The sequence below is a fragment of the Punica granatum genome, chromosome 1 (assembly GCF_007655135.1).
Source record: "Punica granatum isolate Tunisia-2019 chromosome 1, ASM765513v2, whole genome shotgun sequence".
Lineage (NCBI taxonomy): Eukaryota > Viridiplantae > Streptophyta > Magnoliopsida > Myrtales > Lythraceae > Punica > Punica granatum.
In genome coordinates, this window is record NC_045127.1 from 45,899,698 (window position 1) to 45,910,399 (window position 10,702).

Below are 10,702 nucleotides of genomic sequence, written 5' to 3' on the forward strand. Positions count from 1 at the left end.
TTTATCACAATTTTTAAATTTTTTTAATAATGACACAACTTTGTAGAATTACATTTTTTTCCACACTGCGTGTAGCGCTGGTGCAAAATCTAGTGTTTGAATAATAAAATTTGATAAGTACAATTAAAATAATAGAAACAATTTTTAAAAAGATGAAATTAATACAATTAAAAATAATTTATTTCAAAAAAATATTTCTAGTTGATATATTTTTCTTGCTTGATCTTTCATTTCAATAGAATATCCTAAAGGAAAAATAGAGAAGTGAATTCAAATTTTCAATAAAAGTTTACATAATAATTAATAGAAATATTATTTCCACCAATAGTCTTGCAATGACACCCATAACTCGAAATTCAGATAAACCAGACCAAATCGATAAAAAAAATTCCGAAAGTTAAGGACCTTAAGGGTCTGGTTTAAGTTTTAAAGAAATAAAATTGAAAGGCAGTTGATGGGACCTGATTTTATGTATATATAATTTATTTTAGTAATTCATATTGTATATTATAATTTATACTTAATACATAAAGTAAGAAAATAAACAATACACTTTAGATCCCATTAAGGCACAAGAGTGAATTTAATTTTAGTTGCAAACTTATAAGTTGTACTGATAATCGATATTAGATTTATATTGGAAGCAACTTATCTCTCCCTTTTTACACATGTACCCTTGAGGAACAAGAGTGAAAATGTACCTAGAGCTCGTGAAGGTAAGACATTGACAACATATGGACTCTAAGCTTGTGCAACATTGTTAGCAAGTGTTGGTGACATGCACTATAGTGGCAATGGATAGAACGGTCGCAGATGTTTGTTGACAGAAGAAAAAGAAGAGAATAAAAATAGAGAAAGAAGAAGAAATCTGAGACAAGAGAAAATAAAATAAAATAAAAAAGAAATTAATGATATGATATCCCTTTTCTTTGAAACATTTCTTTTCTTTTCTTTCTTTCTTTTTTATTCTTTCAAATGCGTACTTTTGTATCCATAGAATCCCATAAAAAAATTTGATTGGGACTTTGAAACAAATGACTGATGGCATAATGTCTTAAATAATTTTTTAAATAAATTAATATAAATTTTGAAAAGTTCTTCGAAAAATTGTTTGAATTTCTTTAGTATTTTCAAAAGAAATTAATCACATGATAAATGTCAGCAACTCACTAAAATTATCCATTTATAAAATAATTTTTAAAAATTCTTAATATAAATTTTGAAATCCATCGATACAAATGTAAACAAGAAAGGTGATGCAAATCGTAGCACAACTTCAAGGAATCTAGTTCAAGTTCCAATTGGACCGGTTACCCGAGCACGGACAAAGAAGTTTAAAGATGTACTCAACGGCCTGATTTAAGAAGTTTGGGCTCAAGCAAATTCTTGGAGGCCCATTGGACATGAACTATATGATCAACAAAGATGCATCAACATGATTCAAGTTCTAGAAGATTCCAGCAAAGTCTATGATGCAGATGATTAATCCCATGATAATGCCATTTTCTAGAAGTTTCTAGAATATTTGTTGAAGACCAAGAGAATATATAATCAGATTTGTTTAAAGTTTAAATCTCATGGAGTATTCTAGGAATATTTAGATTTCATATCTTTATAGATTAAGTCATATCTCTATCGATACTTTAGATTTTATTTTCCTTACCTTTACGAGGAGATATGGCCAGATTAGGATTAGTTTTGGTCTATATATACTCATCTTGGTCAATTTTTAAAAGGAGGAACATTTCGAAAATTGTGAGAGTATTCTATTTGGTTCTTGAAGAACTAATTCGAACTTATCGAAAATTTCCGTGGCGTTCATCATCGACTTATCAAACGAATTTCCACCATCGTTTGTGGCGTCTTCCTATACCGAGATTCTTGTTTCGCAATAAATAACGGGTTGAGGTCAGTTATACTAAGGTTCTTATTTATATCTTAAACAACGGGTTGAAGGTTTGTCAATCAATTCTGATTATAGAATGATCTTGGGATCCTTTTATTGTCGGGTCTCGTCATTCTTGGTGGGAATCCCATCATTTGGTATTAGAGCATCAGGCTCCAAATCAGGTTTATCCTATCCTTTTTATTTCAATTTGCTGAGTTTCGTTTCGTCAAATTTGTTCTTTCTGGATTGTTATTAGTGAAAAAAGAAAACAAAAAAAAAAATTTAGAGCTGAAAAAAAAGATCGAAAGAAAAGAAAGAAGTTGTCGTTGTCAATTTGATCTAAATTCTTTGCATAAGATCATTCTAAAGTTGTTATTTCTCTTTCTTACTGATCCACATTGATTCTATTCCCAGAATTACATAATATCCCTTCTACCATATTTCCTTCCCTATATAATCCTCCATATCTTTCAATCCATATAACATTTTGATATATTTCATCCTTCATACTAGTTTCCTTTTCTCTTGTTTCCTTTCTTCCTTAAATTTCCTTTGATAATTAATTTTCCTTGATGAATTCTTAGTGAATTGCTGTTGGAGTTTTTGGAGTATTGTTTGTTTAGTTCCAAAAGAATTGAAAGAGAATTATCGAGTGAAAAATGGCAAGAGTGGTGAGAACATTAGAGGATTAACAGCCATGTATGTTTTTTTGAGTGAAAACACGAGTGTAGAGTGATTCATATTCTTGAGTGTAAACACGTAAGGGAGAGAATTGTGAGGCCATTTTTTTCTAACTTTATTTTGCAGCAATCATGTCTCACAACAATGCTAAGAGTATTCCCGAAGGTGCTACGGAATTGGCTGATATGAAAGTACTTATGGAGGCCATGATGAGTGAGATGAGGCGTGTGATGAGGTTGGAGTTGGAGCAGCATCATGAACATATAGATCAAATGGAGAATACATGTGTGGAGTAGCCACGAAACGCTCCTAATGCACGTAGGAGGAAAAGAGTTCAATCGAGAGAAGTGAGGGTTGAAGATGAAGAGAATTATGGGGCTGGTTTTGTTGAAGATGTTGACCGGGATTTGGTTGTGAGTAATAGGGGACGTGGAGGGTGGTTTAGAGAAGTTAGGAATCGGGAAGATAATAACTTGGGTAGTATTGAGATGAAAATTCCATCGTTCAAAGGAAAGAGTGATCCCGAAGCATACCTTGAGTGAGAGAAAAATGTGGAGTTTGTATTTGATTGTTATAGTTATTCGGAGCTTAAGAAAGTCAAATTGACAGCCATGGAATTCTCGGATTATGCAATTTTTTGGTGGGATCTTTTTGTTGTCGGGTCTCATCATTCTTGATGGGAATCCCATCATTTGGTATCAGAGCACAAGGTATATAGGTTGATGAAGAGAAGGTACGTGCAATCCAAGAGTGGCCAAGTTCCACAAGTGTAAGTAATGTTTGTAGTTTCCATAGACTTGCTAGTTTTTACTGGCGGTTCGTGAAGGACTTTAGTAGCATAGCCGCACCACTTACTGAAGTGATCAATAAAAACGTTGGATTTAGATGAGAAAAAGAACAAGAGAAGGCGTTTCAGCTAATCAAAGAGAAGCTGACCAACGCTCATTTATTGTCTTTACCTAACTTTTCAAAAACGTTTGAGATTGAATGTAATTCTTCAAGTATTGATATAGGTGCAGTTCTTATGCAGGAATGATGACCAATTGCTTATTTCAGCGAAAAACTAAGCGGGTCAGTCTTAAACTACCCAACTCATGATAAGGAGTTGTATGTATTGGTTCGAGCTTTAGAAACACGGCAGCACTACCTATGACCTAAGGAATTCGTGATTCACACCGATCATGAGTGGAATTCATTGAAACACTTGAAGGGCCAACATAAGCTAAACAAAAAGACATGCTCGATGGGTGGAATTCATTGAGACGTTTCCATACGTCATTCGATATAAGCAAGGTAATGAGAATGTGGTCACCGATGCACTTTTTTACATGTATGCATTACTCTCTACACTTGATTTAAAATTGCTTGGTTTTAAGCACATTAAAAATCTATATGCTGATGACCATGAATTTGTGAGGAATATCGAGCTTGTGAGGAAACTCCTTGTGGTAAGTTCTTTAAGCATGGTGAGTTCCTGTTTCGAGAGAATAAGTTATGCGTGCCTAATTGTTCCTTGAAGGAGTTATTAGTGCATGAATCTCATGGTTGGGGATTAATGAGACATTTTGGAGTTGCAAAGACTTTAGCTATTTTGCAAGAACACTTCTATTAGTCACATATGAAAAGAGATGTTGAGAGAATTTGTGGTAGATGTGTCACATGTAGGCAAGCTAAATTCAGAGTGCGGCCCAACGGTTTGTATACATCTTTACCTATTCCTAGTGAGTCTTGAATTGATATTTCAATGGATTTTGTGTTAGGATTACCTAGTACTAAACGTGGGAGAGATTCAATTTTTGTGGTTGTGGATAGATTTTCTAAGATGACCACTTTATTCCATGTCATAAAATGGATGATATTTTGCATATTGCTAATTTGTTCTTTAGGGAGATCGTGAGGTTACATGGCATGCTTAGAACAATTGTTTCGGATAGAGTTGCTAAGTTCTTGAGCTATTTTTGGAAGACTTTGTGGTGTAAGTTAGGTACTAAGCTATTGTTTTCTACTACTTGTCACCCACAAACGGATGGTCAAACTGAAGTAATAAATAAGACTTTGTCTACTTTGTTGGGGGCAATCATTTAAAGAATATCAAAACATTGAAAGAGTGTTTGCTACATGTTGAGTTTACTTTTAACAGATCTGTTCATTCTGCTACTAAATTTTCACCATTTGAAATTATGTATGACTTTAATCATTTAACTCCATTGGATTTATCTCCTTTATTTTTGACTGAGCGTGTTAATTTAGATGGCAAAAAGAAAGCTGAATTTGCCAAGCATATTCATGAGAAAGCAAGACTCAACATTGAGCGAAGAACGGAGCAATATGCAAAACACGCCAACAAAGGATATCATAAGCTAATTTTTGAATCCAGAGATTGGGTTTGGTTGCATATGAGGAAAGAAAGATTTTCGGCGCAAACACATTTCAAATTTCTTCCAAGAAGGGATGGTCCTTTCCAAGTCCTAGAGCGCATCAATGACAACGCTTACAAACTAGACTTACCTGGTGAGTACAAAATAAGTGCTACTTTTAATGTTGCTGATTTGCTTCCTTATGATGTAGGTGATGATTTGAGGGCAAATCCTTTTCAAGAGGAGGAGAATGATGCAAATCGTAGCACAACTTCAAGGGATCTAGTTCAAGTTCCAATTGGACCGATTACGCGAGCACGAGCAAAGAAATTTAAAGATTTACTCAACGGTCTGATTCAAGAGGTTTGGGCTCAAGCAAATTCGTGGATGACCATTGGACATGAACCATGTGATCAACAAAGATGCATCAACATGATTCAAGTTCTAGAAGATTCCAGCCAAGTCTATGATGCGAATGATTAATCCCATGATAATGCCATTTTCTAGAAGTTTCTGGAATATTTGTTGAAGATTAAGAGAATATATCATCAGATTTGTTTAAAGTTTAAATCTCATGGAGATATTCTAGGAATATTTAGATTTCATATATTTATAGATTAAGTCATATCTCTATCGATACTTTAGATTTTATTTTCCTTACCTTTACAAGGATATATGGCTAGATTATGATTAGTTTTGGTCTATATATACTCATCTTGGTCAATTTTTAAAAGGAGGAACATTCCAAAAATTGTGAGAGTATTCTCTTTGGTTCTTGAAGAACTAATTCGAACTTATCGAAAATTTCCATGGCGTTCATCATCGACTTATCAAACAGATTTTCATCACCGTTTGTGGCGTCTTCCTATACCAAGGTTCTTGTTTCGCAATAAACAATGGGTTGATGTCAGTTATACCAAGGTTCTTGTTTATGTTGTAAACAATGGGTTGAATGTTTGTCAACCAATTTTGATTATAGAACGATCTTGGGATCCTTTTGTTGTCGGGTCTCGTCATTCTTGGCGAGAATCGCATCAAAAGGGGAGAGAGAAGCCGTGAGCATTGAATGGAGAAGTTATCTCATATTTGTTACGTTTATAAGAGCGAATAATTATGGGAAAGAACATGCTAGGTAGTTTTTATAGTGAAAAAAATATAAAGTGGTGCCTTGAAATCGAAAGCTTGTGAGAAAAAAATAGGTATAAATTGGTTTTTGAAACTTTAAAAAAATAAAAAGGATTATGGCATAAGAAAGAGCATGCGGATTTTTTTTCCAACGATTAGTAAAGTCAAAGAATAAGAATAATTAAAAGGCGATGTAATTAAAAATCAAAAGAGAAAATAGAAAAAATTACAAATGTAATTTGGAAAGGGAAAAGAGAAACTGTGAGTGTTAGATGTAGAAGTTATTTCATGTTTGATGCGGTTGTCAGAGTGAATAATTATGAGAAAAAGGCATGTTAGTAGTTTTTATAGTGAATGAGTATGAAAGGCTGGCTTGAAATCGAAAGGTTATAAGAAAGAATACATATAAGTTAGTTTTTCTATTAAAACAAATGAAAGGATGCCATGCTATTGAAAAGATGTGATGTTTAGTAGTATTCATATTATTTGAGTAAATGGTAAAATAGTAATATTATTTATTTACTAAGGATAAAAAGCAAAAAAAAGTTGGAGAAACACTTTGGGAAGGATCGTACTTTAGAAGATATGTACAAAGTTAACTCGGCTATGGCAATATATGATAGAACATGTGAGGCAACGAATGTTGAGAATGAGCGATGAATAGAGACTTGAAAATGTGTAAGAAAAGATCATACTAATAGAACACACCAAAAGTGTGCGAGTAAAATGTATGAAAAGAAATGAAGAAATTCATGAAAAATACGAGTATTTTTTAAAAATAAAAATTGAGGAAATAAGAAGTTTTAAAAATAATCACGTGATTCTTAGTGATAAGACAAAGAATTTATGAATCTGTTGGGACAACAAACGTTGAAAACGAATATATGACGCAACAAAATTTTGAAAATATAAATCGTTATGAAATAATAATAGAACAAACATACATGTGATGAAGGACTGACTCCATTAAGAAATATTTGAGGCCACAAAATATCGAAAATGAGTAATGAATAAAAACAGCCGGTATATATATATATATATGTGTGTGTGTGTGTATTGAAAATGTACGACCAAAAGTCATGGTCGAGAAGATACGAGAAAAAGTCACGAGGCTATAGAGATATTTTTAAAATATTGAAAATTGAAGAAACTAATCATACCTTTATATATAGTATAGATATAGATATATATGACAACTTAATTACCCCCTTATGTATAAGTAGTGACATGTCATGCGAGGTGACATGTCAGGTATGTATACTGAATCGGATGGTAAGAACTCCAAGGAGAAGTGGAAAGCAACAAACTAACAGCTGCTTCCAAGTTTTCTAACTTGGGATGAGCCTGAAAGGATGAATAGAATCCTCAAATTAATCTTACTATGAGAAGACTTCATAAACTCATAAATATACACATTATGCACCAATATATATATATATATATATATATATATATGCACACTAGTTTATTGGACTCGTGTGTTGTACGGATCTAATAAAGAAAATTTTATTATAAAAGTTTAAATATAAAAATGGTAATTGGTATGAATTTGTAGTATATTATTATGTAAGATATTATGTGGTAAATTCAGACTTTTAATAGAAGAATATATAAATATATATAATATGAAAAATTCTTATGAATTCATGTAATATATAAATCAATGCAATTTTCAATTTAATTTAAAATTTGAATACTTTTAAATAAAATAGTTAGTTTTATTTTATGAAAAAATAATAATCTTATCAAATCTTTTAAATTTCATTATTTGCCCGCGTGCCTTTATTATAACTGATATTTCATATCTTAAGTTTTATAAATTTGAACACTCTTAGTTTAAATGACACAATCACTTAAATCAAAGATTTATTTGATTAAACTTTTATAAGATAACTATAATCGTTAAAATTTGTAAAATTAATTTTAAGTTCATATAAGTATAAATGATTATTTATTTCTTGAAAATGATAAATATATTTATTTATAAACGATATGACAATAAGTGATTGAAATATACTTTAATACTTCTTTGAATATTTTCTTTGTAATATATATGGTATATTAACATATAAATTAGTAAGGGTACTAACATTTTAACCATATTTATATATTTACCCTATGGGATTCAATTATATGTAGTACTTAAATGGGAATTGATTAAGAATTACAAATTAATCAAAGTGCTTAGATATAGATTTACCTTTCTATCTTTAGTTTAGGTGTAATTATAAGTGGAAAAATGAAGAAAAAATGCTATTACGGAATTAGTGATCCATGAATTCGCTTGAAATGAAAGTAGTAAGTTATTTTTATATATGAGATGTCGTGTCAGGTATGTACATTTAATCAGATGATATAATTTTAAGATGGTCTATATGTAAATTTTGTTGTGTTCTAACTTGTGATTAATTAAAATCCTATTTAATTAATTGGGTTTTGGCCAAGATAGTATGTCTGCATAGCTTTATTAATGGAAGTACCTACTGTCAGATGTCTTTTTGTTGGGTGGGGTAATGGCATAGAATATATCAAAATGTGACCTTGAACATGAAGTCCAATCCAACTCTCTTTCACCTTTTGATGCCCCTTGGGAGACACCCCCAAGGCGATCTCTCTGTTGCGGGAAGCATGCATTTAGAAAAGAAAGGCAAAAAAGAAAAAAAGAAAAAAAAAGTACCTTAAAAGGAAACTACTTAACAAAAAAGAACGAGAAATAAATACACTGCACTGTAATGAGTCACTCTCTCGTTTAAAACTTTGAAATTTTAGATTTAAGATTTTCTAATCACGTATGGGTTCGGAAAATTCATCATGTCTTTTTATTATTTTTCTCTGATACTTTATTACTCTCTAATCATGAGCTTTTTTTTTTAATAGGAGAAATAAAGAGAGAAAATTGAGGAGAGGAGACTCAACTAGTTTGACCTAATCCTTTTGGAATTTAAATTCCTCATCTCCAAGGGGGGGAAAAGAGAGAAACTTTGAAAAGATGCGACAACTTAGAAGCATAGGAACCCCTTTGCTAAAGCAGCTGAGATGGGGTCTCGAAGAATAATTGGACTTGACTCCTCAACAGAATACGCAATTATAATAATAAATGTGTCGAGACGGAATTGGATTTGGCTCATCGACCCAATCCCCCTACTTTATGCGAAGGTTCACTAAAGCTTCTCACCATGAATTTCTTATTCTTTTTTGGTGAAAATGGCAGGTCATGGCCTGGATTCATACAAAGAAAACGTTACGAAATACATAGAAGCATGGGGCATAAAGACTGCAGCAGTATATCTGAGAAAGGAAAATACAAGCCCAGAGGGGCATATGCGTAGGTCTGCGAGTTCGCTTCGAAAATGCGAAAGCAAATTAGTAATGGAACATCTGAAAAAAGCATTTCTTCTTTTTATTCAAATCAAGTAATCTTTTTTTTTTAATTTAAAAATACTATATAACTAATAGAATTTCATTAAAAGAATTTAATGGTCTTATTTGAAAAAGAAAATGGTATCAAACCCTAATATATGGTTATAATAGATGTCATCAATGACGATATTTTTGATTGGCAAAAAGTAAATCGATGTCTCTATATATGAATATATCAGATTATCCTCTCGACAGCGGACAAATGTCAATCTTGTGTTAATTTATCATTTTATTCTTTTTCTCTGGCATGATCAAATAACTAATTGATGGAATATAATCAATGGGAGAGACCGTGCAGAAAGATAAAGTTTGTTTTGCTATTCGATGAACATAGGAAACGGTTCCCTTCGATGGGGTTAAGGCTCATTTCTGCCTCTAGTATGTAAAGTTCATGATTCTTTCGTTTGTTTCGGTTTCCAAGTTTAATATAGAGATATGTACGACACATAAAAACAGAATTCTATCTAGAATCTATTGGCCGACCGATGCACTTAATCAGTTACATTATTTTTTTGCAAAGGACAGAATATTGGCATCTTGAATTTAATTAGATATGTATAATCATGCATGGCCGATTTATGTACTACATTTTTTCGAGTCATCAAGATTTGGTGTGATCTAGAATGTAACTTTTTCCAAGTCTGTATTGAAAGCCCTATACAATATATATAGCATTACCGTATATTAATTGGTATATACCACAATGGTAGCTTTGGTTTTTCATTTGACCACAACAGATCTTAACAATAATATTATCAAAAGTCATTCCCATATATATATATATATGGTCTGTACCATCTGGCATATAAAAGTTGAGTAGTCCAAGTTCTAGCGGGATCGACCCACTATGGGATAAACTATCTTATTCGTGGACTTTCTTCATTTATATGATAATCCAAGACTTTTTTCAAGGAAAGAGAGGGAAGAAGTGTCCAATTATTTGAAGTAGCCCATGTTGGTTGATTAAAAGGCAAGATGCAACATGAGGACCTCCTGGATCCTACATAGAATTCTTTTAGCAATAAATGATAGTCAATGCTTCTATTTCAAAATTTCATATGTTATTTTGGAGCAAAACTTGAATTTTTGTGTGTGCATATTGCTTCCTGGATTAATCAATCCCATATGTTAACTATAATCATTCTTTCATGTGTTTTGGGTTTCACCTTCATATGAATTAACAACATAAAATGAATTATTCATAATCTTCTCACATTTGCCAGTTATTCTG